Source organism: Myotis brandtii, unplaced genomic scaffold, assembly GCF_000412655.1.
Source record: "Myotis brandtii unplaced genomic scaffold, ASM41265v1 scaffold194, whole genome shotgun sequence".
Classification (NCBI taxonomy): Eukaryota; Metazoa; Chordata; class Mammalia; order Chiroptera; family Vespertilionidae; genus Myotis; species Myotis brandtii.
In genome coordinates, this window is record NW_005357232.1 from 2,736,219 (window position 1) to 2,744,285 (window position 8,067).

General features: G+C 39.1%; 1 protein-coding gene across 2 annotated transcripts in view; it reads right to left on the reverse strand.

The window, feature by feature from the left end:
* SLC25A21 (solute carrier family 25 (mitochondrial oxoadipate carrier), member 21) overlaps nt 1-6,548 on the reverse strand; it is a 541,855-nt gene extending 535,307 nt beyond the window's left edge. The window contains exons 1-2 of one of the 2 annotated variants that reach the window (XM_014538612.1): nt 6,531-6,547; nt 2,024-2,095 (exon numbers count right to left, since the gene is read on the reverse strand). The gene's annotated coding sequence lies outside the window, so the exon portion shown is untranslated. Of the gene's footprint in view, nt 1-2,023; nt 2,096-6,530 lie in introns of both variants that reach the window. The other variant, XM_005864975.2, reaches the window with a different exon arrangement.
* Between the last annotated feature and the right edge of the window lie 1,519 nt (nt 6,549-8,067).

Sequence of the window (8,067 nt, forward strand, 5' to 3'; positions counted from 1 at the left end):
CTCCCACAGGGGGAGCTCTGCTCAGCCACAAGCCAGGCTGACAGCTGCCAGTACAGCAGTGGTGGTGGGAGCCTTTCCCACCTCCGCTCCCACAGGGGGAGCTCTGCTCAGCCACAAGCCAGGCTGACAGCTGCCAGTACAGCAGTGGTGGTGGGAGCCTCTCCCGCCTCCTCAGCAGCGCTAAGGATGTCTGACAGCAGCTAGGCCTGCTCGCCGCTGGCAAGTGGACATCCCCCGAGGGCTGCCGGGCTGCCAGAGGGATGTCTGACTGCCAGCTTAGGCCCAATTCCCTGGGGAGTGGGCCTAAGCCAGCAGATGGTCATTCCCCGAGGGGTCCCAAACTGCGAGAGGGCACAGGCCAGGCTGAGGGATCCTCCCGAGTGCACAAATTTTTGTGCACCGCGCCTCTAGTCCTATATAATAAAAGCCTAATATGCTAAGTGTCTGGTCATCCGGTGGTTCGTTCAACCAATCAAAGCATAATATGCTAATGATATGCTAAGGCTGCTTAACCGCTCACTATGACATGCACTGACCACCAGGGGGCAGATGTTCTGACCAGTAGGTTAGCTTGCTGCTGGGGTCTGGCTGATCGGGACTGAGCGAGACAGACCGGACACACCCTGGAGCCCTCCCACAATCCCTCTCTGGCTGGCCAACCTCCTGCGTCCCTCCCCAGCCCCGATCATGCACTGGTGGGGTCCCTCAGCCTGGCCTGCACCCTCTCGCAATCCGGACTGAGGGATCCACCCACCCCCCCGAGTGCCCGAATTTCATGCACTGGGCCTTTAGTATAAAATATTTCTGTATATAGTTATACGCAAGAAGCAACTATGCATCTTATATTGGTTATATGTCCTATATTTCATTCTAGAAAGCAAATCATACTGTTTAGCATAGAACCATTTGCATTGAGATATACCTTAGGTCAAAAAATAAAAGTTTTACTTTTAATGCTGCTCTGTGAAACTACCACTTCTATGAGGAATATTCCCTCTACAATTGGCAAAATAAGATGCTACGAAAGAGTTCAAAGTACTTGGCTTCTAAACTAGAAGATATTTTCTTTACCTCTGCTACATTTATGGCACATAAGCAAAATAGGTCTCAATAGAAGTCTATTACTTTGTGGTAAATTTAATTTAAATAAAAACAGATTTATTGAGTGGCTATTATAGTCTAAACACTATGCTAGGCCTGGAGATAAAAAAATAAATAAACAAAGATTTGGTCTTTACCTAAAGGGGGCTCACTATTCGCAAGACTTAAAAAACAATAAATAGATCCAGTATAATCTTTTAAATTAATCACAAAAAACTAAGTAATTGTGAAAAGCACCCATGTAGAGTGAAACATAATACTATGGAGTATGTAAGCATGCCAATGAAAACACTTTTGATACATATAATAATGGATAATGGCTATTTAAATACCTACTATTGAATGGACAGATAATACATTTTTAAACTATGGAATATATAAATCCAGCAAGGGTCACACAGACATTATTACCATTGCTTTTGAAAAATAATAATAATAACTTGGGTGGCAGTATCTCTACTTTTCTTTCTTTTTTCCCCTTCTTTGTTTCTCTGTTGACCTTCTAATGTCCAGCATGTGTGCTCAAAAGAGCAGAAGGTATTGGCCAATACAGATCTCCATGAAAACATGAAAGAAACAGTAGGGGAAAAAAAGTCTCATTTCTTGATATTCAAGCAGGCAAACATGAGACTATATTGTTCTGTAAAAGAAAGATGCTTATATGTCTTACAGTTTTGATATCACATTCCTACTTTCAACTTAATATAAAGTAAATATTTTCTTAGTATAACTAAAATTGCTCAATGAAAAAAAATACTAGAGAGGCTTAGTATTTCTTATAGTAAGTAGTTTGAATATTCACCTTCTTTTTAATTTTCCTAAAATGTCATAGCTGCATAGATTTCTCATTAAAAGAGAAGAAATAATTTGTTTAACTTCATAAACATTTAAAAAATTTTTTAAAATGGGAAAGTTATACTACCATCTTGTGGTTAAAAGTTCATTTACAGGAGCAAGGACTTCTGGTATTTCCCATTAACTAACTCCACAAAATCTAAAATTAAAAATTTAAAAAATCATGTTTGAAATTTATGTTCAAGAAAAATATATTTTCATATATCTCACTCACTTTCTTATGTTAAAGTCCAGTGGATTAAAACAAGTAATGACATTATGAGTGACTACTTCAGAGAGATAAATTAAAAGAAATGTACACTTAGCACTCTAGGTCCTGCTCACAGCTTATAATTTACTATGAGAGTAATATACACTCTAACACTGAAACTTTAGAGAAACAAAATTACGCACTCTAGGAGTTTCATTTTTACAAGGTAGTCTCCAAGACCTACAAGCAAGCAATATGACATTTATGCTAAGCTTATTAACAATTTCTGTTTTATTCCAGAACTCCACTTTAGTTAAGAAAGCAAGACCACCACAGAGAAAATAAATATTATAGCAACATAGTTTCTTCCATATCTCTTAGATACATAAACCTATTTTTCCATAAACTAAGAATAATGATTAAACTTAAAAATTAATTCAAAAGTACAGTCCTCTATATTTTTTAGATGTATAATTCTCTACAATCTATGCAAGGCACCTGTTCCAAATGTTTTACAACAGTGGTATCTAATTAGAAATTAACACACTTCTACAGAAAGTCTGCAGAAAGCCTTTCCTTTTTAGCATATTGCCAAAATTATAGGAAGACAGCGCCATCTAAAGGTATGCACAAGTACTGAATGGAGTTTTTAGTTTGTCCACTGTGATAAAGGAGCCAAGCAGATGTATTGCCCTAGAACATCGGTTCTCCACCTGTGGGTCACGACCCCTTTGGGGGGCGAACGACCCTTTCACAGGGGTCGCCTAAGACCATCGGAAAACACATATATAATTACATATTGTTTTTGTGATTAATCACTATGCTTTAATTATGTTCAATTTGTAACAATGAAAATACATCCTGCATATCAGATATTTACATTACGATTCATAACAGTAGCAAAATTACAGTTATGAAGTAGCAACAAAAATAATGTTATGGTTGGGGGTCACCACAACATGAGGAACTGTATTAAAGGGTCGCGGCATGAGGAAGGTTGAGAACCACTGCAGGTTGAGAACCACTGCCCTAGAAGGAAGCGCATCTTTGGAGAAGAAGTACTTATTTAATTTATCTCAAAGTGTTTTAATCTATCTCTATAATGATTCTCCAAAATAACTATAAAAACAACAACAGCCACAACAACAATAAAAACTGATGTTTCCCATAATTGCATTACTCTGATTTTGGTACACTTGATGACCCATAAATATTGGTAACTTTTCCAAAGAAATAGCATTATGGCATGTCTCATCTCTCTTTCTCAATATCTCTCCTCTCCTCTCTTCCCTTCTCTTCCCTTCCCTTCCTCTCTCTCTCTCTCTTTCTCTGTAAAACTTTTAGCCATAATTCTATTTTAGGTGTCATTCAATTCTATTGAAACATACATTTTATTATTCTTTCTCCAATGTTATATCTTCCTCCTACAATAGTCCATTCTAGTTTTTCTGGACAGTCAACTAAACTCACCCTTGCTACCAGATTCATGCAAACAAAAAGGCTCAAGATACCTATACCTATTTTATGCAACCTAAATTCCCTCATTTATCACAAACAGGTTTGTTTGTTCAATCTGTTTTGGGGCTGTTCTCACTCTAGTAAGTCATTCTGGTGTCTAGTTACATACGGGTTCAATTACCAATCACCTGAGGATTAAGACTCAGTTCATTCCTAATCAATTGCCTGTAGGGGCTGGAAGTAAAGGGGTCACCCATTAATGCAGATAGACCCCCTACTGGTTAATATGGAGGATTTCATACTTGTGCTATGGCTGATATTTAAAGATCTAGCTAAAACAAGAAATGGCCTGTTTCACCAAGGGCAAACCCTGTTTGTTCATCAATATTCAAGTTCCAGAGCAGCTACAATATTTAACCCAACCAAAAGGACAAGAGGCCTTATGAAGGTAATACTCTGTATGTGTCTGCCAACCTGATTTCTCATTCTGCACACTATGGGGTAGTGGGTAGGAGTACAAGCTTTGAAAGCAAAGAGAACATAGTTTGAGTCCATGCTCTGTCACTGGCCTTGAGCAAGTTATTTAATATCTCTGAGCTTCACTTCCCTCATCTTCAAGAAATTATAAGTTAATATAAATGATTTAAGCAAAGGAAGGTGCTTTGCACTTAGTAATTATTCAATAAAAGTTAGTACTTAAAATTTATCTTGCAGTTTCCCATTTGTCTTATTAAAATTATTGACTAGATAATTAGGTAGGATCCACCTAACCCAAACAAACACCCAGAGAAATTCATTTGTGACTTCTTAAGACAGCAAAAAGAATAAATGAGAAAGACTGAACTCAAAATAAGGATGAGTGCAACTATATAAAAAGAGAAAATGGTACTTGAGGGTCTAATATCAGTTTCAAAATTTAGCTCTGAAACAGTTCTGAAAATCATTAGACTCCACGTGACTCTTGATTCCATGTTATTTTTTTCTGTTAGAAATTGTCTGCAGGGCACAAAGGAGTTGGATATATAGATCCAACAGTATCTGCAAATGGTAATGCTGAAGCCAGAAAGCAGATGGGCTTGTTCAGGGAGATAACAGAGGGCGTAGGGCAGAGAACTTTAGAACCCTGAAGAACGTAATTTTTTTTCAATTACAGTTTATGTACAATATTAGATTATTTCAGGTGTAGAACCCATTGATTAGACATTTATATAACTTAGGAAGTCTTTACCTTTATTAGTATAAAACTAATACCCATCTGATACCATATATAGTTATTACAATATTATTGACTAAATTCCCTATGCTGTACTTTACATCCCCATGACTATTCTGTAACTGCCAATTTGTACTTAATCTCCTCACCTTTTTCACCCATCCTCCCAAACACTCTACCATCTGACAACTGTCAAAATGTTCTCTGTATTTATGAGTCTGTTTCTGTTTTGCTTGTTCATTTACTTTGTTTTTTACATAGATTCCACATATAAGTGAAATCATATAGCATTTGTCTTTCTCTGTCTGACTTATTTTATTCAGCACAATACCCTCTAAGTCCATCCATGTTGTTGCAGATGGCAAGATTTCATTCTTTTTTATGGCTGAACCATATTCTGTTGTATTTATGCACCACTTCTTTTTTTTTTAATCCTCATCAGAGGATATTTTTCCCACTGACTTTTATAGAGAGAGTAGAAGGGAGGGAGGAAGGAGAGAGAGACATCAACATAAGAGAGACACATGGATTGGTTGCCTCCCACTCAAGCCCTGACCGGAGCTGAGGATGAAACCTGCAACCAAGGTACATGCCCTTGACTGAGAATCAAACCTGTGACCCTTAGGTCCAAGGACCAACACTTTAACCATTGAGCAAAACCAGCCAGGGCCACTTCTTCTTTATTAATTTCTTGATGAACACTCAAGTTGCTTCCATATCTTAGCTATCTATAATAATAAAAGCATAATATACTAATTAGACTGGATGTCCTTCTGGACGTCCTTCCAGATGACCTTCCAGATGAAGCCAGGGCTGCAAGGGAAGCCTGGGTCCCGGGTGCCAGAGGGAAGCCGGTGCTGGCAGCAGGGGGAAGGAAGGCCTACTTTTGCATGAATTTCGTGCATCAGGCCTCTAGTTGTAAGTAATGTTGCAATGAACATATGGGTTCATATGTCTTTTTGATTTAGCATTTTGGGTTTCTTTGGATAAATACCTAGAAGTGCAATTGCTGGGTCCTTCTTTGTCTTTGTTATAGCCTTTGTCTGGTATAAGTATTGCTACCCAGCATTTTCTTTGTTTGTTTCCATTTTCATGAAATATCTTTTTACATTTTTTTTACTTTCAGTCTGTGTGTCCTTGGACCTGAAATGAATCTCTTATAGAGAGCATAAGTAAGACAGCAAGTTGAGTGGGGCGGGGTCTCAGGGAATCATCAGGGTGGGGCTAACAGTGTTAGGTTGATGGAGACTCAGATATGGCCAGGCCTGCGCCTGCAGAGGGAGGGATCAGCAAAGAAACAATGACATCAGCCAGCACATCTGTCTGGAAGAAAGATGCCTCTCCAGCCCTCACCCCAAAGCGAGACACTTCAGTTCTTCCTACTATGTCTCTGGTGACTTTGAGCTTCTGCTCCAGTGCTGGAGCTCGGAGCCAGTGAGTTTAAATAAGTCAATGTGTGGGCCCTTTAAGAGGAATGCCTGGGAATTCAGCAGCCCTCAGTCTCACTCAGCCACCATCTCAGCCTCCTTGGTTTTCACAGCCACAAGTTATGGGGACTTCTCTTCCTGACACTGGAACCCTGGGCTGGGGGGCTCGCTGGGGGATGAGATCCCTGGCTCCTCAGGGGGCACCTGCACAGCCAAGATAATCCTCCCAGTTTTTATCTGCCACACGTGGGTGTGGGGCCAGCCCATTAGTCTTCACCCCTCCTACCAGTCTCAATGTGGCTTTTTCTTTATATCCTTAGTTGAAGGATTCTGTTCAGCTAGATTTCAGGCAGTTCTGAATGATGATTGTTCTGTAGTTTAGTTGTAATTCTGATGTGGTCATGGGAGGAGGTAAGCACAGTGTTCACCTACCTCATCTTTTTTTTATATATATATTTTATTGATTTTTTTACAGAGAGGAAGGGAAAGGGATAGAGAGCTAGAAACATTGATGAGAGAGAAACACCGATCAGCTGCCTCCTGCACACCCGCTACTGGGGACATGCCCTCAACCAAGGTACATGACCTTGACCAGAATCGAACCTGGGACCCTTGAGTCCGAAGGCCGAAGCTCTATCCACTGAGCCAAACCGGTCAGGGCTCACCTACTTCATCTTGAACATCAATTTTTGAGGAAAGGGAAAGAAGAGAGACAATTAAAAAGTGATGAGATATGAAGAAGGGGGTAAAAGTCAACAGCAGAGACAATTTTAAAAAGAAAAATTGGTCAGAGATGTGAAACTCCACAAATATTAAGTAAAATTAGGAATGAAAACCAGTAGTTAATAGTTTCAGCAGAAAGGTAAAGTCAGATATGCCAATTGCATTGGGTTGAAAACTGAGTGAGAAACTTTTCACAAAGTTTTACATGGGAAGGAAAAGAAACACAGGACCATAGCTTGAGACATGTGATGTGAATATGAGAAACACAATATGAAAAGAAAAATACAACTGAGTTGTGTCCCCAAAAAAGATGTTCAAGTTCTAACCTCTGGTTATCTGTGAATGTGACCTTATCTGGAAATAGGATCTTTGCAGAAGTAATCCAGTTAAGATGAGCTAATAGTGGATTAGAGTGGGCCCTAATCCGACGAGTGGTGTCCTCATAAGAAGAAGGTAATTTGGACACAGAGACAGAGACAAATAGGGAGAGAAAGCCATGTGACAGCAGCCAAAGAACAAGAGGATTGTTGGCAACTGCTGAAAGCTAGAAGAAAGGCATGGAACACATTCTCCCTCAGTGCCTCCAGAAGGAACCAGCCCTGCCCGTACTTTGCTTTCAGACCTGTAGTCTCCAGAACTGTGAAACAATAACGTTCTCGAATTATAAGCCACCCAGTTTGTGGAACATTGTTCGAACAGCCCTAGTAAACTAATACAAGGACTATTGATAACCATCAAAAGATACAGACCTAACTGAATGCTTACAATGAGCATAAAACAAAATCACAATAAAGCATGGAAATAACTGACACAAACATAAAGGAATTTAAAAGGAAAAGACAATTGGTGAGAAAAAAATCAGTTAAAATCTAGAATAATTATAAGAAATCCTGTTTCATTCGTTGTCATGTTAAGATACCACCTACTTTAATCATAACAACATTTGAAAATGATTTGTACATATCTTTTCATTTTGGGGTCCTGGAGTGAAAAATGATGTATAAATTTAAAAAGTTATCATGGGCCTCTCTCAGAATATGGCAGAGATTTTAGACCTGAAGGTAATTTTTTTCACTTCGTTTATTGAATGATTACAATGA